The sequence below is a fragment of the Toxorhynchites rutilus genome, chromosome 1, assembly GCF_029784135.1.
Source record: "Toxorhynchites rutilus septentrionalis strain SRP chromosome 1, ASM2978413v1, whole genome shotgun sequence".
Classification (NCBI taxonomy): domain Eukaryota; kingdom Metazoa; phylum Arthropoda; class Insecta; order Diptera; family Culicidae; genus Toxorhynchites; species Toxorhynchites rutilus.
The window spans coordinates 12,394,761-12,420,458 of record NC_073744.1 but is presented as its reverse complement, the minus strand read 5'-3'; the positions used below and the strand labels follow the sequence as shown (position 1 = coordinate 12,420,458).

Below are 25,698 nucleotides of genomic sequence, written 5' to 3'. Positions count from 1 at the left end.
GGATGACCGTATGGGTACAAATGAATATGGAAAAAAAAATGCGGATCGGGACGACCGTGTGGTGTAAAAATGGAAGTAGAAATATTTGCAGATCTGGACGACCGCGCAGAACAAGTACGACTCAGGACGACCGCTTAAAAAAATGACAATGATAATAGTGTGAATCGGGACGACCGTATGCAAAAATCACAATGATAAGAATGTGAATCGGGACGACCGTGCTGTGTAAAAATGGAAGTGAAAATATTTGCGGATCGGGGCGACCGTGTAAAAAATTGATAATGATAAGAGTGCGGAACGGGACGACCGTGATGTGTGAAAATGGAAGTAAAATTATTTGCGGATCGGGACGACCGTACTTGATTCGATATTTTTTTAGTTAAATGTCATCAATTAGCTCATATATCCCAAAGGTGGTTCAAAAAATCACTTCTGTTTGCGAGGGACTGTGTCAACAAGCCGCTGGAGTTCTGGAAGCGAGTTTTTTGTCGGACGAGTCCAATTTCCACCAGTTTAACAAGAAAATGCGACTCCGAGTGAGGCGAAAGAACGACGAGAGCCTCCTGGACCGGCATCTGTAACCGACTGTGAAGCACGGTGGTGGAAGCATCATGGTGTGGGGCTGTTTCTCGTGGACTAGGGTGGGAAACTAAGCGCAGGTCAACGGTATTATGACCGCCGATGGTTACATCGACATTTTGTACGTAAACCTGGAAGAATCCATGATGAACCCGAAGCATACTGCGAAAAAAACAGCAGCATTCTTCCGATCGGCCAGAATCCAACCAATGGTGTGACCACCCCAAAGCCCAGACTTGCGTTCTATTGAGAATTTATGAGCGATTTTGGACAACAAGGTGGACGAAACTGACGTTACGAACACGCAAAACTATTTTGCTGCGTTGAAGAAGGCTTGGGATGAGCTGGACCCCCAACACCACCGGAAGCTCGTGGAAAGTATGCCATAGTCAGTTGGCTTTTGAGATTGACTGGAATATCGAAAAGTTTGGAACACGAATTTTATTTCGAATGGGGGTATATTTTTTGTGCCCATCACTGTAGCAACAGCAGTAATTATGCCATTACGAGATGTGTTGTCCCGCTTTGGAAAAAAAATTGAAGTAAAAAGCTGATAAATGGATAACGACTGCCGTTTGTTTTTTGAATGAGCTAAATTCGATGGAGATTTCTCAATTGCAGTTCACCACTCGATTTCATTGCTGAGTGAGGTCTCTTGTAGAAATGCGTGTGTGTTATTGATTGTATGTGATCTAATCGAAATAATTGAAATGGCCCAATTTCCCTGACACCTTCAAGCGTACGTAACCGAGGGGAAATTGAACGATCATATGTCGATCTGGGTACAGCTCCTAGTGTCTAGGAAGGCCCAACGACCACTCGGTTCCTTTATTTGTCTCGTAATCACGTTTCGAATACTCTCTTTCATTTCGCGTGTCGCAAAAAGAAATGCAAGTGCTCTCCAAACATATATATGTTTTCTGTATTGCTTGAACGCATCTCGCTGCACTTTGCAACGGGATCCGCTGAGCACCGTGTACAAGATGTACGTGTCTCCGGTGTCTCTTTTATCTGAATCCACCGGCCAATCTTTTTCCCACGGAAAAACGACCAAGCGGAATGGGATCAAGATCGACGCAAAGGCGGGACGGGGAATGCTGTGCAAGCTGTGTGACATTGATTAACAGCAGCCGTTAACCGAATTTTCACCCGGGGCGGAGTGCGAATTTTATGAGCTTTTGTTAGCCAAATGCGGCGGCACACTTGCATCCCTACAAACCTGCGGTTGCAGAAGTGGCCACTTTCCTTTGCGAATGTGTGAGCCTTCTGGAATACCCACGAGAGGTATTCCGAACCAAAATAGTGTCTAAAAAATCGGACCCGTGGATCGCGGGGCAATCAGAATTCAGTTCCCAGCCGTATAATTACCCGGCAAAGTTTATACCCCTCGCGAGGTCGTTCGTTTGTTCGTACATTGCTCGTAAATCCAATGGTCCGAGGAAGAGGAGAGAGGAAGAATTTACAATAGTTTCTCTTCGCAGCGTGGATTAAATGCGTGGATAACTGTTCTTGCGATAGATTATGCGCGATCGTCTGTCTCTCCGCGGAATTCTTCGGCCAGCGCCAGGAATAAAACAGTAGCAGTGGTAACCCATTATTTGTTATTCGGCGCGGCGCAATATTCAATTCTAATTGCTCGGTGCTGGGAATCAAACCAAGAATTAAACTAAGGAAACGAGAGGAAAAAAAATACAAGAACCTTTCGGCGAATCCGCAATGGATGCGGAAGAGACAATGGAATGGGTTTTAAGTGTGGACAGTTTCAACAACGGTCTGAAGCTGAATTTATGAAAAATGGACGGACTGAATGCCTCATCGCATGGGCTAATTATAGGCTCTCCCATGGTCTGGGCGAACGACCTATCGATGGTGTAATTGCATTGGTAATTATATTCTCCTACGAAACGATTTGTATTTGATTCTCTTCCTCTTCTCAAGTGGAAGGAGGGAGGGATGGAACGCACGCTGAAACCAAGGCAAACCGGGAACGAGCTCTTAATTGAGGTTAGAAATGGGCTGTCGGTGCGTTGTAGACACCCGAAATCCATTAGCTGCGAATGTTTTCCCCGTCGAATTAAGATATCCTGCAGGTTATGAAGAAATAATGGCCCTTAGTAGGCGCTGCACTATGGCTTTTCGAGCGGACAAAAATCGGAGAAGTGACTGTCACCGGTCTGTTTTTCTATATTTTCTATAGAAAGATACTCTAACTAAGAGAAGTTCAAAATTTTAGGACTGTAGCAGGTACTATGCAAGAGATATCGAGAAATAAGGATGAAAATTTGCAAAAAATGCATTTTTTTTCGAAAAAAAGCGAATTCTAAAACAATTTTTTTTAATCATAATAACTCAGAATAACTTATAAGTATATTATATTCTTATAAACGATATTGGATTGGCTTCCGAGAATTTTGTGGTTAAAGGGCTTCATTGGTGAAAGTAAGAAGATAAATCATAAGAAAAAAAGAATAAAAATGATAATTTCAACTTTGTTGTTCGGCATCTTTTTACTTCCGGGAGCTCCCGGCAGGGTTACCATATCTACAGAATAATCTGTATTTATACAGATTTTTCAGACTTTTTTAAACAAAGAATCTGTAGACACAGATTACAGATTTTTTTGGTTTTCATACAGATTATCAGATTTTTTTGGTTTTCATACAGATTATCAGATTTTTCAAAATTACGATCCAATATTAGTTATGGCTTGGTCTCAATAATTTTGTTCCCAACTCATCAATTTTATATATACAGCATTCGAATCATTCTGATTGAGAGTAATTTCATCATTCATATGTAGCGTGTAGTACTGTTTTCTCATGTTTAATCTTAGGCGAAAATATGCAAAAGTTTGCGTCGTCGGCTAGCTTTACAATAAATAAATAACACTATTTTACGCATTAATTTTACACAATTTTACGGATTTTCAGGTGGATACCATCAACATCATCAAGTTCATAATAACTATGCCAGTCAATGATACTAAAGCTAAGATTACGCTTCAAGGTTCAACTTATAAATTTAACCCTTTGCGGTCGTAATGAATTTCGACATGTGTGTCGTACTGGTCGCAATTATTTTTACATGAAAAAACAATGATGTATAGCTTTATGAGATTAAAAAAGATGAACAAGATTCCTCTATTATTTGTAAACTTCTGATAAGTTTTTACTAAATAATGCTTTTATGTTTATGTTTAAAAATATTTGCGATGTTTCTTCTTCGTGTGATATCTTTCGCATATATCACAAAATAATTAGTTTGGCGTCTTTCGCCATTTATCTTTGTGCTTGAACATACAAAACAATACTCTTTACTTCTACACAGCGCCGCATTATATAGAGTTTTCCATTAATCCTTTCCTCAAGCACGGATGAAAATTTTTGTTTATTCTGAGGATTGTAGCACCGTTTTGGTTCGTGAATAAGTTAACAAGACATTAAAATTCATTTAGAAAAAGTTTAATACATCGTTGCATAAATAAAAATATTAGTATACTTCTTTGCTGTGGTGGCTCAAAGCAGACAAAGGACCGCAGAGGATTAATACAGATTTCGATACAGATTTTCTGACGAAATACACAGATACAAAGATTTTTTGACACAGATTTTATTATGGCAACCCTGCTTCCGGGTCAGATTCTGGTTTTTTTTATCATTATTATTTTTTAGTTTATTTCTATTATTTATCTAGTTAGAGCCATTTTTGTGGAGCTATCTATCCTATTTTTTTTTAAACTAGTTTCTTCAAACTGGCGTACACGATATAGTACGATCAAGTTCTACTGAACCGATTCATGTCGAATTTATATGAATAAAATCTTCATGGATCTCTCTAAAAATGATATTTTTTTTACTATTTTAAAAAAAATAGGGCAACATAAGAAAAACGTTTTAAAACGCATTTTTTTCTTCTAACGGCCGCCATTTTGTCAAAAAAGATGTTTTTGACTTGTCCGAGGCTCATGCGATAGCGGAATCTTTGCTGATTCAGAATCTGTTTTTTTTTGACGTAGAACTACGTCTTTCAGGAAGGGTACCAAATCAGAAAACAGGTCACGTTTTCATGAAATAAAGTTAACGTTAATAACTATTTTCACAGCGAACAAATTCTGATGATTTGCACACCAATGGAATCGAAAATTCTGTAAGATTTGTTTGATATACTAAACATTACATTTCACTAATCCCTAAACAGTTCAAATTAATGAGAACTGGAAGCATTCTCATTTTCCCATACATTTGTTCTACCGATTTGTGTGCTTCTCGCTTCCCCTTTTGCATGTTTTGGGGTTCAATCTCATCTCAAACAGAATTATAGGAGCAAAAAAAGTGTTTATAGTTTGTGATTGATATCTGAGTGGAAAGGAGAAAGTCTGATGCGAGTTGACAGTGCAGTTCAATCGTAAAGTGAGGACTGAATCAAATAAACGAAAGGTACTGATAGCATTCGATGATTCTGAGTCGCATGCATGAGTCGAGTTTACTGAAGAGATAGAAACCTAAATAGCTAAAAAAGTTATTTCAAAAATTTCGATGCATTCTAGATTAATATCCGAAGTGATGAACAAATGGATTGAATAATATAATTTCGTAGTTCTACGTTGAAAACTGCGGTCGTGTCCTAGATACAACCCATTACAATTTTTTTGTTTCAGGTGACCTGAAGGGCTGGAATCGTGTACGCCGTGTTTTCGTGTTTTTAACCTCCTTACTTAAGCTTGTAACTGTTCTAATTATGAATATTATGCCCCGTAAAATATTTGTTACTAAAAAAAAACGTCCGAAATTCGTATCTCTACACTAGAATAACCCCTTAAGGTATATACTAACAAATTCTGAAGAGTATTGATGCGATGACCTGCGACGAAGGGATTTTTGTTCCCTATGGGAAATATACAACATTAAAAATGTTTTCTACAATTATACATGACAATAAAGTTTTTTTTTACCCTTGTTATAGTTTTATTCTTTTTTAGGCGAACCAGCCCAGGAGGCTGAAAACCTCTCAAATAAAGAATTAAAAAAAAATTATTCTTTTTGATATGGTTGAAACTTGTTATCTATGACAATTTCTGTATATTTGACGACCAACTTATCAAAAGGGTTTATCTTCTTTAATTTAAACGAAACTACAATTTTATTAAGGACTTGACCGAGTTTGGAAGTAAAAAGTGCCCCCAAATCCGCTCTTTGGAAAATATTGTATAGGGTACTAAAAAGAAATTTCGACTTTTTTTTGGAAACCCTATGAGGATCAACAAAGAATCTACGGTAAAAAACGTACTTTTAATTATTTTGCAAGCTGTTTTCGATAGCTTTTGCTATGGAGTATCGAAAAATATTATCAAAAAAAATAATTTCATCAAAAATTTAAGTACTAAAAAAATTGTTGAAATATAATGATGATGATGATGCTCCCACCACCTTCCCCTACAGAGGTTTGAGCAAGATGAATTGTCTAGAAAATATAAACTTTTTTTCTCAGCTTTGAAATCAGTTTAACGAAAAAAAAAACGAACTGATTTTACCTACAGATATAATTGTACGTTACAGATTTTGATAATGTAATAAAAAATATATGAGCCCCTGAAAAATGCGGATGGAACTCATTGGAATATAGTAAGATTCACTGCGTGACAAATTTGATAACCATGATCTTTTGGATTTCTTCTCTAAATTTGTTCCAGAAGCGCGATTTCCAGAACTAGGAAAACATGTTCTTATTATTCATTTCGCGTAGCAACCTCTAGCGTTCAATAAACTGGCCCAAAAAATTGGCTAGGTAAAGTCGAATCGGCATTGAAGTATGTTTGTATTTCAGCATTTTATACACTCTGTCCAACTAAGACCACCCTGATTCTATTTCGTTGCAACACAAACAGTTAGAATTTCAACAAGATACATTCATGCATTGTTGAATGTTTAGAATAAAGTATATTTAACGTCAATTTCATTCGAAAGAGTTGTTTGCTTATTAATTGAGCTTCAATATGATAATTTCAGCTGTCCAGTTTCTATAAGACCATTTTTAAATTCATAAGTATTATCAATGAAATTATCAAGGGCGGAATTCCGAACAAATACATATATATTTTCTCTTTTTATATGAAAAAAAGTATACGCCTCTATCAAAATTTGACTGTAATATAGTCAAAAATGATCTTAAGCAACTTGTTTCGATCATAACAAGTAGAAAAATTGTAAGGGGTTGTATCTAGGATACGACCGCATTTTCGACGTAGAACCACGGAGTTATATTATTCAACCCGCTTGTTTTGACGTGAGACTTCGGGTGTGTAGTGAATGTAGATGAAATTGCATTGCCGTATCGCAATATCTTCCATTCTTGCATCGAGCTGTGTGTGTCTATGTGTGTGGAAACAACATTAGGTATGGGTGATTTTCGCTCGTTGTGTTTCACTTACTTACCCCTCGCTCGCAAATGTGGTTTCATTCCATTCCATCAGTAGTAAGAAACTCTTCTCCATACCTTCCCTTCCCTTGTTTTTCCCGACAGGAAAAGAATCCATTCTCGCTCGATGTTCGCCACCAACGATGTTGCTCCGATTACCACCAAACGAGAAGTAGTGTGGGTTCAACGAACGAACGTGATGAATTATAGAGGTTTTAAACTTTTCAGTTCATTCGCCTCTAACGTGTGGGTTCAAATCGTGGATGGCTTATTTATACCTACTAAGTTGAAAACGGGCAGAAACGAATGTATTAGTTGCTCGTTAATGACGGCACGGGTGCGAGAAGCACACAAATCGGCAGAACAAATGTATGGTAAAATGGGAATGCTTCCAGTTTTCATTAATATAAATTATACCCGGATTAGGGAATTGTAATGTATAGCATATCAAACAAATCTTAGAGAATTTCCAATTTGATTGGTATGCAGATCATCAGAATCCTTTCGCTGTGAAAATAGTTATTAACGTCAACTCTATTCATAAAGACGTGACCTGTTTTCTGATTTGGCAACCTTCCTGAAAGACGTAGTTTTACGTCAAAAATATCAGAAGTGTCGAGAAAATGATGAAAATATTTTTGTCCGCTCGCTTGTATGGAAATCGTCCATAGTGCGTAGGTTCTCTGTTCGATTGCATTGAAGAAAGTCAAACGCCAACAACGCCAACTGCGATGCAGCGCAAAAAAAAAAACATGGCGAAAGAGGCGGCAAATTCCTAGAACTAAATCAACCTTGGCCAAGACCGTCGACGGCCGACGAACATTATGGGAACATGGCGTTCCTGTACCTGATTCCCCCTGGTCTGTCTTTGTGAGAACCCATCGGACTGTGACCGGCGGACCAAGGGGGAGGAAAAGGAAGAGACACTAACGTGTTGAAAATTAGTTCCGTCTCGCCGGTGGAGAGATACTTTACTGGCTTCGAATGGAAGAGGCAAGAAAAGGAACCTCGGGCTCGGTGTCCATAAAATTCAAATCAGATAAATAGACAAACAGGTAGTGTACCTGAAGAACACCGGCGATACCAAAGTCGATTTTTTTTCGAGGTTAAACGTCTGCTGGAGCTATATTTTACAGCGTTTCCGATATTATTGGACTGCGTCCCGTCGTGTTTGACGGACTGATGGTGCTGCTGACGGCCGGATACACGAATGAAAGATTGGAAAAAGGTTGTTTTCATGAATGGAATCCAGCCCAAGAGTCTGATGTCTGGTGGAAGCGCCACTCGCGTCTGAATATCGACCGGAAGAAACCACGCCAATGGCGACGGACGGTGATATATGTAATGGTTTTTAATTTAGGCTTCAAACAGAGCATAAAATTGAACTTCCTTCGGTGTTTGCGCTTTTATGGTGAAACTTTCGCTTCACTGGCAAAAAAACGAGAAACGAGGGGAAGGTGAAAATTGCAAGCATGTGTTGCAATGAGAAGAAGTTGGAATTCGCTCTCGTTCCATTACAAAGAACACATCGGACACTACTAAGTGAAACAATGAATGCTCCCTGGAAATCATGTTTGTTAATCCCCGTCCAATAACTGTAACAGCCTCCAATACGGAATGTAATCTACTGCTCATCGTCAGCCGACAAGTGAACGACACCCATTTGGGCTTTTATGACCACGGCTTCGCCAAACACGACCACTGGGTGCTCCGATTTCATCCGCAAGCTCCACAACGTCTCAAGTTCTGTAGAATGCAGAGAGCGAAAAAAACCTATTGGCCACAAGAACATTGCCTCACTCTGTGTTATGGTTGTGCCTCTTTCCTGTCGGAGACCTCAAAATTAGAGCCCCTCTTTGAACACATCGAATCGATGAATCGATGAATCGATGTGTGGTGGCGAGTCGAAACCCTTGTCTAACCACCTCTCGCCACATCCCTTCGGTCATAAAATGAAACTAAAACACAAGTCTATGCTAAAACGGAGAAGAAACAGGTCGGCGCGCGAGTACAAGAGGCTCTACCAGCGCGGATGGGAAAAGCAAACTCGGCACTAAAATTATATGGCACCATCATGATCGTCGTCATCACCATCTCCGTCATCGTCAGCATCTCCCCGAATCGCCCTGATTTCCCATCCAGTCCAATCCAACAGCCTGAGCCGGACCAAATCTGAACGCACGCGCCGTAGATGCGATCCCTACCCAGAGAGGGAAGACCGGCAATGGCAATATTGAAAAATATTATAAACCAACCGGAAATAAGTGCAGATTTTCGTTAATGAGTCGATTCTTTTATTGTACAGTTTTTCGTTTTTTTGGGGGCCTTCTCTGAAAAACGAAACCAAAACGAATACCGTTAGCCGTCAAACGTTAGTTTTGATGAATGTCGAACAAGTCGCAGTCGAAACCGTTGCACCGAACGTCGCTCGTTACCCATAGCGTGATGATTTCTGTTTTCCGCGAGGTGATTTCGAGCGCTTTCAAATTATTCCATAACCAAACCCGAAACGAAGAGCAAAAAAAAAAATGGATTCATAATCGGATGCGAAACGATCGCAGTTTTCGATCGTTACGTAGCGGCGCTGCCACCGCTGGAAATGCTCTAATCTCGAATAATCTGTCCGTGTCTGCAGCGATTAATTGGGTCCATTGTGTGGCGCTTCCACAATCCTCCCTCCATATTGGCTAATATTTTTGTGTGTGACTGTGTGTGTGTGTGTGTGCCGGCGTTTCCACGGATGGTTGATTTTTCAATGACTCGTGCTGTTTGCCGCTGATGCTGCCTTGGCAGGCAAAATCAACGCTGATTGACCGATTTGCACTCGGTGTGTGATTCTTCGTGCACTCGAGGTTAACCGTAATTGCATGCGATGCGGCTCATTAGACCCCTTCGAGCTGAAACAAGAAAGGCGAACATCCCTAGAAGAAGCGCCCGGATCGAAAATCAGGCGAAGCTAAACTTTGGAGAGGGTTTCCCAGGGCCCCAATAGCTTCTCCACCACATCTAGTGAAGCCGATTCGTTACAGATTAATTCTTTTCGCTCACTCCTCCTCTCGATCATGCGAGCGATGATGAGCGTTGAAAGGAGCACTTTCCGATCGACCGGCGAAATGCGGCGAAACGGGGCAAACGAAATCGGCTAAGACCCGTGTAATTACTACCGTTGGGGTAGGAAGCAATCCTCTCCGGGACTCCAGGTGTAGGTGAAAAATAGCCAAAGTGAACGCATTCGCGGATGATTTAATTGTTCAATTTCGTTTACCATTAGCTTAGTCATAGGAACGAAGTCGATGAACGCCACTCGGTATACGCCTAGGACGGAGATTAGGACGGATCGGGGAGATATCTAGCGGTAACCTAATTTCGCTCGCGAAGCCCAGAGTGACACACTGGAACCAACCTGTCGAATACTGGAATCATCGTTTTCATCCATCACTCACGAACATGGACATGGAAAAGGAGAAAAACATCAATTACACCAATCATGACATTCGCCATGGTTTGTCAATCGGCTTCCTTCTGTCTCTGTCCCGGTTGCGCCACCTCCATCTACTATCCCAGATCGCGTTCGCGATCCGAGATCGGCTCATCTATTTCCAACACTATTTATAAAGTAACAGAGCACGGTCACAAGAGATTCGAAACCGACGTTGGGTTTGTGGTGAATATGGACACGAGATTCGGGGCTCGGTTCGCCCGCCCCGTGATTGATGATCCTAATCTACCCCATTAAATCTAACGTAAAATTAAAATTAATCATATCACAATAAAAATGAAGCAAAACATCGGTTTTGTGGGATTCGAGTGTTCGGATCGAGGTTTGAAACGCGAAGCAGTAGGCTTTGAAATGTGAATTGTATTTTGACGTGGGACTACGTCTTTCGGGAACATATTGGGGGTACAAATTGAAAAACGAAAGTCGATCGCATCGAGAAAAATGCCCAATCTCAAACGCTTATTGCTCAGTCATTTCATGATGGATTGAGGCGATTTTTGCGTCAATCGATTTCGGCACACCCTAGTAATTTGATTGAGTAAATATCGAACAAATGAAAAATCGCAACCGTTATCCAAACGGAAATACCTTGGTTCTGTTTGGTCGAAATCGAAGATACAAGCTTCCTCTTGTACTCACAATTATTGCTCAGTCATATTCTGATAGATTTCCGGGAGTTTTGCATCCATCATTTTGGGCACCAAAATGGAAATGGAAATGGGTTGCTCAGAAAATAAAAAAAAATTAGGGGTAAAATATATCTGTGATACAACCGCAAGGTTGACGTAGAACTTCCGTTGACTTAGTAATCATTTGTCTGAAATTTCATCTGAATCAGTTCTCAATGAATGAATATTTTTAGAAATGTTTTTTTTTTTAATTCAATAGTTTATTTCCAAAGCAGTTTTTGAGCTATTGGAACATATTTTTGGATATGTATGTAACAAACATCACTTTCATGTTTTGCAGAGATCGAAATGCTCGCCGATTTGAGACGAAAAACATCCATTTTCACCCACAGAGAAACATAGCTGAAAATATAGGAGGCGAGAGAATATTATACGCTCACTTCGATTCTCGCGAGAAGCGCAAAGCCGATTTTTATTTTTCGGTGAGTTATGATTGCCGAAAAATGGTTTCGTTTTCAGTGACTCCTCGATGCCGATAATGGGTTTTCACTTCTTCAGCACAGCTGAAAACATGCGGCAATATTGGGTGTCATCGTGAAGTGAACATGAGATGGATTAATATTTGTACAATTCACACGCTGTCCAAATGCAGATCGTTTGGACGCTGCTCTAACAGACTAATGTTGGTAAAGTTAGCTTTGATTTTTCGCTCCATATTTTCAGTACCAAATGAGAGACGAAAAAGAATTCTCGTTAAACTTCCGAGATAGAGATTTTCGACATCTCTTTCTCTCTGAAACATAATTTTCGGTGAAAAGGAAGAGACGAAAATATCAACAATACACGGTTCAACGAAAACTAGATTGATCGTATGAATATTTATCGCGCAGCCGAGCGAGAATTTCGATCTCTGATCTTTTGAATGAAATGTTTGTCATATCAAATGAAATGTTTGTCATATCAATGTCATTTGAATGAAATGTTTGTCATGTCAATATCGCCTATTCAATAAATCATACCTTGACTTTCCGGATTTTATGATTTGATGCCAAATTACCCAATTATCACATTTTTTTTATTTAAAAACAGCAGTAAATGATTCTGAAGTACTTCTTTGCACTTCTGACTGTTTATTCGTGTTGATGGTAAGCTGCCTAAGCCAGGCCTTTTTGAGAAAATTCTCCCTAAACCATAAAAAAATCTCATCTCCAAAGCTGCGGCCCCAAAACTAATGTGAAAGTTAATCCCATGGGTTTCACTCTTTCAGGAGAAAAAATAAATAAAAATAATAAAAAGAAATACGAACGAGAATAGAATTTCCTCATACTGGAAGGACTTACGGACCGTGTCATGTAATTTTTCAACTCGTAACTTTGCAGCCGGCAGTTTAATGGTTTGAGGAAAATATTTTCAAAATGGCCTGGTTCAGATAGCTTTCATCAACACCAATATACAGTCAGTAGTGCAATGAAGTACTTCAGAATCGTTCACTTCTGTTTTTGGATCAGAAACACCGTGATAATTGGGTAATTTGGACATCAATTCTTAACATCCAGAAGGTCAAGGCATGGTTTATTGAACAGGGGCTTCAGATTCTGGACTGGTCAGCTTGTTTACCAGATCAAAACCCTATCAAGAACTTATGAGGAGTGATCGTACGAATAGTAGGTGTAACAAGCAGTATGAGTTTTTTGAAGGGCTTAAACGAGGTGTTTCCTCTGCGTAGAACGAGAAACACACTACAACATGGCGCAGTTTGGTCGAAACCACCCCGAATCGGTTCATTGAACTGATTGAGAACTAAGGATGACCTACGAATTAGAGAATTATTGTAATTCATGTGAAATTGACGTTAATTTTGTAAAGGAGTGGGAGTTTTTCCATTTCCAGCTCCCGTAGATACTTATTGTATGAATAGAAAATAGTCAGAAATTCGAATAGAAAGTATTCACATTTTGTAAAATATCCGAAAACAAACCGTATATATCTTGATTTTACTCATTTTGTTATTGTCAGTCCCAGTCAGTCTGCGCTTTCCCACCGACGCGGGGCTCAACGTGTTAAGCAAATGCAGAGATATCTCAAGAAACATACAAATAGTGAAAACCTAAAATATTTAAAACGTAATTATCAACGCAATTCACAAAGGATGGTGCATAAAAATCAAATTCGTTTCAAAGAATTTATTATATAACTAGTGCTTATTCAAGTAAAATTTTCAATTTTCAACATGTTTTGAAATTTGGTTCTTCGGTGCATATCATGCCTGGAATGGGTCAGTAGCGCTCAAAATAAATCTCACCTCACTCATCGCACCGTATGAATAAGTAATGTAAACCAGCGAAATAATGCGATTTCTGTGACACGGTAAAGCATTCTCTATCCCCTTCCGTATTGACTACTATTTGACCCATCGCTATTCATCTCGAATTATTAATCGAACATCGTTTTTCGCTAGTTCAGACTTCATTCTGATCGGTAGCAAAAGAGAAACCGGTATGGTCTGGGGGAGCGCATTGCTTTGGATGGCAGCGAGAATATGCGGGCACCGGCTTATATACAGATTTTGTGATTAGCCTAAATAGCCTGTTTTCAAAGTAATTTTTAGGTTATTGAAACAAGTTTATTGTCATAAGTAACAATCATATAACTCTTGGACATTTGATCTTTCGAATGAAGTAATCGTCATACCACTCCGTTCAGCCGGTAAAGAGTTACTAACGTTCAAAACCTTGCACTCCAAGCGTCACGCTCTCGTTTGCGAAACTTTGAACTTACACCCCGGTACAGAAGTGAGTGACGCCAAAATCAATGAAAGAAAATTACCCTTTGTATTTCAAATATGTTTTCTCTATAATAAAGAAACTTTTTTTTTTGGGTGAGAAAAATTGATGATTGTGTTTGGTAATATTGCATTGGTTAATTTTGTTCATTATTTCATCCATACAGAACATAGCCATCTCGTCCAGGGCCACAAAGGGCGTATATTGTCCAAGAGAGTAAGATAAAGTGTTCTGCTCTCCGAATTAATCTGAGTGAATTCGGGTGTTTCAGTTTGTTTTGTGCAATTCAACAATCAATAGCAAAACGTAGTTCTACAAACAATGAAATAAGTTTGGTCGTCAAGGTCATTCAAACTTCGTGTCTTTTTTTTGTGGTTTCGGTCGTAGTTGAATCTCTCCAGGTTACGTTTAACGACGGTGAGAGCCATTTTGTTGCGGGCGAATTCAGCATTTTCAATGGTTTGAGCTTCAATATTTTTTCTAAATTGAAGTGATCATTTCCTTTCGCTTTGATCTGCGCGAAAGCAAAAGGATGAATGTCTAGACCGCAATGTGTTTTTCTATTATGGACTAGACCGATTTTCCAGTCCGTGTCAGGGAAACGCCATGCGCTCTACACAAATATGTGGGAAATTAGCAGCTCTATTTTCAACGCTATTTGAACATATTAACTGTAGGAAATTTTATAATTGTAATGCAATAGATTGTTAGGAGTATCCAAAACGATTGGTGTAGAAAGGAACCATCAAGAAATGACTGAGCACAAAGCACTCAAATTTTCACATTTTTCGTGACACGACCGATATCTTGTTCTTTTCATATGTATTCCCCGAAATCATGCGTCAAAAACTGTCGATGGTTCTTTTACATATTTTCAATCCTTAAAAAAGGAGTTTCAAAGCAAATGAATTTCCACCGCAGTATGAGTGTACTTTTGAAATGTACATTCTCGGTAATTTAGTAAGAAAAAGTTAGACAATGTTATTTATTTATTTATTGTGACGCTTACCGACGCAGACTTTTGCATCAACTTGTAGGACATCGAAAAGAGATGATTCTCATTTAAACATATTCAAAGGCTTTATGAGTGAGATGGGAGAAAGTATTATTATCATCAAGCCATGACTATTATTGGAACGTTATTTGAAAAAATCTGTGTATTCTGTAAAAAAGTGTAATCTGTATCTACAGATTTTAGGTTCCAAAAAATCTAAGAAAATCTGTAGGAACACAGATTATTCTGCAGATATGGTAACCCTGTACCCAACAACCAAACAAGACGGCTATTTTAATTGTCACAAAATCATTTTTTCAGAGTGTTTAACGATGTAGTTTTTCAAATATATTCAAAACCAGCATGCAACAGATAGCCTAACGGAATCCTACGTCAACAATGTGTTCGTGTCTCGGACAAAACTCTCCTATGACTTTTTTTTTCATTCGTGTCAGGTCTGCTTCGATATGTACTTATTTGGCAACACTACTCAACGATTGCTTAGTGCTGTTTTAGGTCGCAAAGATAATTTTCGCATATCGGGCATCCACCGATCGGGGCCAACCTGCTCCGAATACCACACAGATCACAACAACAAGAAGAAGAAGAAAGCCACACACGCGCAGATGGGAATGAACAAAAGAGGCGGAAAAAAGATAGATATGTAAGAATTTTATTCCGAATGTTTTCCTCCTTAGCGGTGAAATCGTAGCGAAAGAAGCCATCTAATAGACCGCTCGCTGGGTAGATATGTAAGCACACACGCGTTTACTTCGTACAACAAATAGAAAAGGAGGTAGAAACATGTCTACAATAATGGCAACATAAATAAACATGCAGCATCGAGCCAAAACGGGTCCAATTGGAGCGGGGAAAACGATGTGTTGTGACCTCCGAAAAATAGTGGTCTTTCCAATTCCCGACGCGTATTAGATTCCCGGGGTGATTAAATCGCGCTCTCCCTTTATTTGTTGCGTGGACTTTGATATAAAGCAGCTCCAAAGCTTCTTTCTATTGGAGCTTAATTATTGCACGCGATCACACTAATTATAGTACAACATTTAAAACTTTATTACTCGTTACATTTACACAAACTCTTTATTAGACGATTAGCACTACATTTATACTACTAAAAACTATGTCTTATTCTACTATTCAAAATGATGGCCGGCCGTGCGTCAATTGTTAGTTGGACATTCAAATACTGAGAGACGGTATCATGGATGCCGCGCCTTTTTATATTGTAACAATGTTACGACAGTAGAGTAATTTCGTACTGCTCGAAATGATCGGCACCTATCGGAAAATAGTGCAGTCGTGTATTCGCTACAGTGGAGCTTTTCGACTACGACTACCGTGAAGCTTTTTAGACTACCTACTACATTACTGCTATGACTACTATAGTCTTTTTCGTATCATACATAGCCGGCCACCTAAATTTGACAGCTCAAATTTACAAAAACAAAAGGCATGACATGCACGGAGCAACAATTTCACCGAGGAATGCAATTTTTGATCAAAATTACTAACTAATCTTCTCCCTTTTTAGCTATTTGTGTTCCTAGAGTGTCGTTCGGTTCGTTGTCATAAGGAAGTGGAAAAAATCGCGAAATAGGACGCTTGTAGGTTCCACTGGCAGTTCTCAATGTCGCGACTCGTACCACTCCGTCTGCTCCGGGATGAATTTGTTCGATGCGTGCAAGTGGCCAAGAAACGAACGATTTTCCGTCTTCCTGGACTAGGACCGTTTGTCCGACTCGGATATCCATCGAAAGTGAGGATTTCTCCCGCTGGTGGTTCAATTCGGTCAGATATTCCCTCCTCCATCGGTCCCAGTGTTGTTGGATGAGTTTCTGCAGCTGCTGATAGTGATTGAGTCGGTTGGTTGGTACGTGGGTGTAGTCCGGATCCGGCAGGCTGATAAGCGGCGACCCGATGAGAAAGTGCCCGGGAGTGAGGACATCCAGCTCTGTTGGATCGCTTGATAGGGACGTCAGAGGTCGGCTGTTCATATTCGCTTCAATCTGGGCCAGCACAGTCGCATATTCTTCAAAGGAAAGCTGGGTGTTGCCGAGTGTTTTCACCAGAGATGTCTTCGCAGATTTTACAGCAGCCTCCCATAGGCCACCAAAGGACGGTGCTCTCGGCGGTATAAAGTGCCACTGGATCCGATGTTTGCTGCATTCGCTGACAATTGCTTCCCGGGTGCGTTTATTTTTGAAGAGACGGTACAGTTCGGCGAGTGTGTTGTTTGCCCCTTGGAAATTCGTACCGTTGTCCGAGTGAATCTCAGTTGGCATTCCGTGATGAGCGATGAAGCGACGTAGAGCTGCGATGAAGGCTTCCGTGGACAGATCACAGACCAGTTCGAGATGTACAGCCTTGGATGCAAAGCAGACAAACACGGCGATGTATGCCTTTCGTGGTGCTGCTCGTCGGTGCGCTGGTTTCGTGTACACGGGTCCACAGTAGTCCACTCCGACCACAGTGAAGGCTCTGCAAGGTGCTGTACGAGGCTGCGGTAGTTGACCAACGGGTTGCGTGACAGGGACAGGGTTTTGGCGGAAGCATTGCGGACACTTGCGACACACAAGATTGACGATGGCTTTACCGTTCACCGGCCAGAATTCTTGCCTCATCGTGGCTAAAGTCATGCGAGGACCAGAGTGCATGCAGAGTTCGTGATAGTGTTTGGTGATAAGGCGTGTGAGTGGGTGTATTTTAGGTAGGATCATAGGGTGCTTGGTCTGATAGTTCTCTGAAGAGTGTTCAAGTCTGCCACCGAGTCGGATGATACCTTTTTCGTCGAGGAATGGACCAAGTAACCTCAACGATGATTTGTTGGAAACGGATCGAGTTTTAACGAGCTCCTTAAACTCTCCAGTGAACATCTCCTGCTGTGCAATCTTCGTAAGCGTTTCTTTGGCGTGCTCTAGCTCCCCGACTGATGCGAGTTGGTGAGGATAGGGGTTAGGTTTGCGACGACAACGATTCAGAAAACGAAGAACTAAAGCGATGATCCGAACCAAACGCCAGAAGGATGAGTACCGGTAAAATAGGAAAGAATGCTCCTGTGGTTGATGTATCACAAGTACCGTTTTTCGCCGTTCTAGTAGATCTTCCGGTGGAGTACCAGTTATGTGTTTAGGCCAATATTCATCCGATTTCGCTAGCCAGGAAGGACCGTGTCGCCAGATGGTGTTTGATACGAATTCCTGGGGAAGCATTCCGCGAGAAACGTGGTCCGCCGGGTTTTCTGTTCCCTTCACGTGATTCCAGCTATGGCCGTGAGTTAGCTGTTGAATTTCAGACGTTCGGTTCCCAACAAACGTTTGCCAAGTATTGGGTGGTGCCTGTATCCAGTGGAGTGTGACCGTTGAGTCCGACCAGAACCAGCAAGGAATACCCTCCATCCGCAGCGCTGCTGAAACCTTGGCGTATAGTTTCGCCCCCAAAAGTGCAGCACAGAGCTCGAGCCGCGGCAGACTAAGCCGTTTGAGAGGGGCAACCCGTGATTTTGCCGCGACGAGCTCGGTTTTAATTTGACCTTCCTTGCCGGTTGAACGTGTGTAAAGGCAGGCACCATACCCAACTTCGGACGCATCGGTGAAGATGTGAAATTGTGTGGAGATCGAATCGGCCAGAAAGACGAACCGAGGAACCTTGTAGCCTTTCAGAAGGGTCAATTGGGCCGCGAATTCCTCCCATTTCCGGGCGATATCGTCAGATATAGGATCATCCCACTCAAAAGTTGACAGCCAAAGTTGTTGCATCTTTATCTTGGCCCATGCCACAACCGGTGAGACCAATCCGAGTGGGTCGTAGAGTTTCGCAATTGCCGAGAAAATTTTGCGTTTTGTCCAAATGCCTTCGTTCGTAGATGGTTGTACTTCGATGCAAAGCTGGTCTGATCCGGTTTCCCACCCCACTCCTAGCGTTTTAATTTTCTGGTCCGCTTCGAAGTGCAGCATTGTTTCTCCTCCAAGCGCTCCGATGGGTAAGTTCTCCAGGACTTCTGGACTATTGGAGCTCCATTTACGCAGCTCGAGGCCCCCTTCGGCCAGTAGTGATTGGACTTCCTTCTGCAGTTTTATGGCTTCTTCTACTGTGTTTGCTCCAGAGAGAAAGTCATCCATGTAAAAATCTTCTTGCACGGTCCGTGCTGCAAGTTCGTACTTCTGAGCGGAATCCAAAGCCAGTTGCTTCAGCACACGTGTGGCGAGAAATGACGATGGGGACAAGCCGTACGTGACGGTTAGCAGCTCGTACACCTGAATTGGTTCTGATGGATCACATCGCCACAGGATTAGTTGAAGGGGAATGTCGTCGACGTGGATTAAGATTTGCCGGTACATTTTCGTGACATCAGCGACCAAAGCGATAAGATGTTTCCGGAAGCGGAGCATCAGATCCAAGAGTTCATCCTGAATCGTAGGGCCGGTGAGTAGAGCTTCGTTCAGCGAATGATTTGTGGACGTTTTCGCCGATCCATCGAAGACTACCCGTACCTTTGTGGTGGAACTAGATTCCTTAAATACCGGGTGGTGGGGAAGGTAGCAGACCGTTTTATCTTTATCCAAGCGAGAATCGTCTGCTTCACCGATGTATTTCATGTGGCCCAGCTTGATGTACTCCTTCATGAAATCCACGTACTGCGATCGTAGGTTTGGGTCTCGTTCCAATCGTTTCTCTGTCTGAAGAAATCGTCGCAGAGCCGTCTGCTTCGATTCGCCAACCATGCTGCTGAAGTTCATGCGTTTGGGATATCGCACGATATATCTGCCGGTGTCATCGCGTGTGAATGTGTTCACGAAGTGCGTCTCGCAGTCCTCCTCTTCCTGTGACCGTGGCGTTTTGATCGTCAACTCTTCAACCGTCCAGAATTTTTCGATTGCCTTGTCCAGAGATTCTACCTTGGCAACGTGACAGCTGACCCGTGTTGATTCATCCATGCGTTTTGCTTCGCCGGCTGCCACCCATCCGAACACCGTATTGACAAATACTGGAAGCGTATCGTCGACCTTGCGAATTTGCAACCGGCCACCATCGCGTACATGGAAATCGTAAAAGTACTGTGCACCCAATACCAAATCGATCGGACCAGAGATGTTGAATTCAGGATCGGCTAGAACCATATCGGGTGGAATTTTCCGTTGCGTTTGTGGAAGCGAGACAGATGGCTGGTCGTCGGTGACCTGCCCCAGAACCAGAAAGTCCAATGACGTCGAGAAATTCTGCACCCGAGAAGAAACTGTGGTGGAAACTTCGAAAGCCGTGCGGCTTCGTGATCGTCCTATTCCAGTTATTTCCACCTTCCTATCCCGCCGTGATAATTGAAGCAGCTTGCAGAGATTTTCCGACATCAGGTTGACTTGGGAACCAGAATCCAAAAGTGCCCTTGCGTGGTGGGCCCTTCCCCATACGTCCTTCACGTTTAGCAAAACCGTGAGTAGAAATGAGTGTGACCTTGGCTGCCCCATCGCCATGTTGGTTGAAACTGATGCTACCGAACTAGAAACCAATTGACCAGAGTTCGAAGCGCCGCCGGAAATTGATGGAGCAGAAGTGTTACCGTTGTCATTCGCTGGAGTGGGGATAGGAGCAGAACTAGATCCAGAACCAGGGAAACCAGGATGCAGCAACGAATGGTGTTTTTTGGAGCACGTTTTGCATCGGAATTTAGATGGACAATCTCTCGCTAAATGATTCCGACCCAGGCAGTTGCTGCAGAGCCGCTTGGAGTTTGTAAGCTGCAGCCGTTTATCCACCGGAAGACTAGCGAAAGTTGGGCACCGAGTAATCCAATGCTTCTCACTGCAGGCGAAGCAGCTTGGGAGCGAGTTCTCAGTCGCCGAGTTAACTGAAAGTTTAGTTGGACGGAATTTGCTACCACTGGATGACGACGAAGACGTGGAGAACATCTGCTGATCGACAGAGACAGCATCCAGCACCCGAGTTTGCCTTTTGAGGAATTCGACCAATGAAGCGTACGACGGTTCTCTATCCGGTGTGACATTTTCCTCCCAACGCTTCTGAATGACCTCGTCCAGCTTCGAGACCATTAGATGCACCAGCATCGCTCCCCATACATTCGTCTTCTCCCCTAGTTGATCCAGGATCTTCGTGTTACGTTCGAAACAGTCGATGAGTTCATGCAGGCCAGTCGCTGATTCCCTCCTGATTCTAGGATATTCGAACAAGGCGTTCAAATGACGTTTCTTGAGGAGGTATTTGTTGGAGAACCGATCAACCAGACTATCCCAAGCCACCCTGTAATTAGCCTCACTCATCGCATAAGAATCGATCATCTTCAAAGCATCGCCCTTCAGAGAAGCACGCAAATAATGGAACTTTTGTATGTCGGTTAGTTCCACCGAGGAGTCGATTAAAGCCACGTAAGTGTCGTGAAACGGAAGCCAATTTTGGAAATTGCCATCAAACTCTGGTAGGTTTATTTGAGGAAGTCGCACGGAAGCATGTACATGAGGGACGTTGTTTGTGTGTGTAGTCGCAGTATTTGGTGTCGCATGTTCTGTAGTTAATTTTCTCGCCAACCCTGCCCTTACCTCGAAATATTTATCCTCGAAATCGGCCCTCGACTGCTGGTAATCCAGTAAGCTTTCTTCGTTGTCCTCCATGCCTTCGATATCGCTCTGGAGATCCTCGAACTCCTGATATTTTTGATCGAGCTTCTCCAAACGAATCTTGACCGCTTGTTCATCGAATTCTTGTGTTGTTTTCAGGAAGTGGTCCATCCGTTCCACGAAGTTGATGACGCAGTCCCTGCTGCGTATCAAGGCCTTGTACTTCCTCGACGTTGACATGCTGCTGGCACCGGATAGAATTCACGAATAACAAGCAAGAACTGTGAAGCAAAGAAACCAGCAGAGTACCTCCCAGAAGAGAATATTGTTCGTTGGACAGGAACTCACCTGGTGAGCCTGTCAAATAGGCCTTGTATTAAATTAAAAAAGTTGTCTCTGCTTTTCCCTTCGTCGTCTGGTGTCCAAATTTGAATTTTGCACTCCCCAGTCAGCCCAGAAGCTCTCAAACACTCGATATCGTCTAACGTCCACCAAGCTGTATTAGAAGTGTCCTTACGAGTCCTCCATTAGTCCAATTAACGCGTAAGAACCGTTTCAGTATCCGGCCACCAAGAACTCCGTCGAAGTAGATTGAAATGAAGGACCAAGAAAACGACCAGGTAGAGATGAAAGCGGAATGTAAATAGTTGGACAGGTCCTCACCTTGAAGGCCTGTCTAATGAGCCTTGTATTATATTTCAATCTCTCCTTAATCCTGATTCCAAAATCCGTGATCGCAGCGCCCAGTGAATTCACATTGATCGTGATGGCGCCTCGTGATTGTGTAACGAGTGAAAATGGCGCCAATTCAATTGTCCAAAGACCCAATGGCGTCTCTGCGTCGGTACGTTTCCAAAGAACCACTATCCTGGTCACGGCACCAATGTTGTGACCTCCGAAAAATAGTGGTCTTTCCAATTCCCGACGCGTATTAGATTCCCGGGGTGATTAAATCGCGCTCTCCCTTTATTTGTTGCGTGGACTTTGATATAAAGCAGCTCCAAAGCTTCTTTCTATTGGAGCTTAATTATTGCACGCGATCACACTAATTATAGTACAACATTTAAAACTTTATTACTCGTTACATTTACACAAACTCTTTATTAGACGATTAGCACTACATTTATACTACTAAAAACTATGTCTTATTCTACTATTCAAAATGATGGCCGGCCGTGCGTCAATTGTTAGTTGGACATTCAAATACTGAGAGACGGTATCATGGATGCCGCGCCTTTTTATATTGTAACAATGTTACGACAGTAGAGTAATTTCGTACTGCTCGAAATGATCGGCACCTATCGGAAAATAGTGCAGTCGTGTATTCGCTACAGTGGAGCTTTTCGACTACGACTACCGTGAAGCTTTTTAGACTACCTACTACATTACTGCTATGACTACTATAGTCTTTTTCGTATCATACACGATGGATGATAATGGTGAAGCATGTTGGCAAACATTGTTTCCCCTCGTCAGCACAAAGCCCCATGGCTTATCTCTTCGTTTCGTCTACCCTACGGAGTCGCGCAAACATCTCTCGAGGCAGCACAAGAGAACAACAAAACAGGAAACCCTAAACCATCGACGAAGCCGTTCACGGTACACCGCGCACAGAAAACACACTACTCATCTAATCTAATTCGCCAAATCCGGTCTTTCTCCGATCGAACTTTTGCCTCAGAAACCTTCGGTGCCTTCGGCGAAATCATATTTTGCCCGGTTGCTCCCATCCTCCTCTTTCAGAAGATCATCGTATGGAGAAAGCAAAAAAAAAATGGCATTCCGAAGATCGAAAATAAATCTACACACAGAAACTACTAATTCTGTTACCGACGATCGACCGTCAGTGTTTTTCTTTCTCCCTTCTCGAACCGTTATCCCTTTCTCGATCGTTCCTGACTCGGTCGGACGTCGGCCATCCACTTTAATTCTATTAATGCCCATCGAAGCATATAATTAAAAATATTGCAGCCCAAAGTTCATGTGCCCGGAGGGCCCGGAGCTAACAGGTATGGCACAACAAGATCACCACCATCAGAGAGCCCAGCTGCTGCTGCTGCCGGGCGCAATGAAGCAATCCAACAAACCATCGGGGGCATAGAGGAGCGATCAAGCGATCGTGCGGCATGGCAAGCAAGGTGAATCAGCTATGTTTTCAACTTTGCTGCGGATTACCTTCTGGCCCGGCGTTCTCCTGCTCCTAGGGGTCCTGCCTCTCTGGATGGGCGCGAGTGAGCTCCGGTCACACGCGCGAAGCAGGAGAGAATGGAAAGATTAGGCTAGTCTAAATGTTAACGTTTAATGTCTTTATGGGAATTGTTGGCGCGGTGAATGCGAAGGTATTTACCGCGAGCGACGGTGGCGGTGGCCGCGGTGAAAAAGTCCAATCATCGAGCGGATGTTAGAAGAAGGAACGCTGACTGACCCGGGCTGGGATGACCGAGGTCAGTCGAGGTCATGAAAGCGAAAGTAGGAAGTGTAAACCGAAGAGAGAGAGCTTCTTGTTGGTTTCATTTGGGGTGCCCTGTGGCCCTGGGTTGACACGGGATGAAATGGATCCATTCTTGCAAAGTTTTGCATTTTCAAAGTCACATGATGGTCGATAACTTTGTAGGTTCAATGGACCCATAGCATCACTATTGACGAATCTGTCTGATTCTAGGATGTACTAACCTTCAAACTGACGATCCCGAACACCGGCATGATAATGTGTGACGCTAACCATTCAGCCACGGGAGCATTAGATCTATCATTATGCGTGGGGATTCATACTGTATTTAGAACATTCAGGAGTGTATCTTATCATAATACAGAAGAATTCCAAATCCCTCATCATGATCCCTGATTTTCAGGTTTCATACACCGAATTTCCGATGTTTCTAGAGTTTCTATTCATGCAATATCCTCTCAGATATATTCTACCCTTATTGCGACCCAAACAAGCACTATGGGAGGAGCAGCTAGAGGCAATTAGATTCCAGATTGATTATTTATTTAACCTCACCTCGGTAGGTTTGAACAGCATGAAACGAAACGTCAACATTCTAGAAACAATTAGCATTGTAGCTGATCACGGCATCCCTGATCGCACTACGCATGTAATGTTTTAATTGTAGTGCAGACTCTGCCCTGAGTTACATCTTCTCCAAATTAGCAGTTCACTGCTGTAATTAGGCTCTCCTTCTCTTTTTTCGTTCGCGTCATTGTTCGGAGAATAACCTTCCTCGCCTGTGAAGTGCACTTGTACTTCTGCTGCTGCATGATCTCTACCGTTTGAAAATCTGTGAAGGAGGTAAGCGGTTGATGATGCAGCAGCTTCGGGTTGAGTATCACGTTAGAGTCAGTTTTAATTGTTCCAAGGAAGCTCTAAATTTCGTAAATTTGGCACTTCGAAGGGCAAACCGCAACTGTTTAATTACCCGTGTTGGATGATTCAGCATACACGATACTGATCCCGGCTTTCGATGGTTGAGTTTTTTCCCCTAGCGTATCGGTACTTAGAACTGATGATCGTTTATCGAGTAATGATGCGCAAAGCTGTTAAGTACAAGCATAAACTTCTCGGATATTGCGTGCTTACGTTTCACTTTCAGAATTCTCGCATAACTAGCTTTGACGTAGAACTACGTCTTTCATTAAGGGTGCCAAATCAGAAAACAGGTCACGTTTTTATGAACCAAAGTTAACGTTAATAACTATTTTTGCCGCGAACGGATTTCAGCGATTTACATACTAAACGAATCGGAAATTCCCTAGGATTTGTTTAATATACTATACATTAGAATCTCCTGGTTTGTAAATGGTTAAAATTCATGAAAATTTTAGGCGTTTCCATTTTTCCATACATTTGTTCTGTCCATTTGTGTGCTTTCCCGAACAGAGCTGTCAATAACGAGCAACTTATCGACGACCAACAATCGTAGGATTTGTAGTCGCCGTGAACAAAGGAAAAGTAGAAGAATGAAGGGGAATATTTGCCTTGAGTATAAACAGTGGATCTCGCTGAGGCATACTTTCATTCGGCATCAGACTGTTGAGCAATGGCCGTGGAGTTGCCGGCCTAGAATAGCACTTCGGGTCTTGGTCCCTGTCCCTGTCGTATGAGGCGACTAATCGGGTGACAACGCGAGTAAGGGCGCGGTAAAGCCTATTGGAGATTGCACGGGGGAAATACCGTGTACAGGAGCCACGAAAGGAGTGCCAAGCACATCAGGAT

The 25,698-nt window shown here is 42.2% G+C and overlaps 1 protein-coding gene across 1 annotated transcript in view; it reads right to left on the bottom strand.

Moving 5' to 3' along the window:
* The window catches only part of LOC129779127 (uncharacterized), an 87,640-nt gene that overhangs the window by 14,870 nt on the left and 47,072 nt on the right, over positions 1–25,698 (bottom strand). The window lies entirely within an intron of this gene.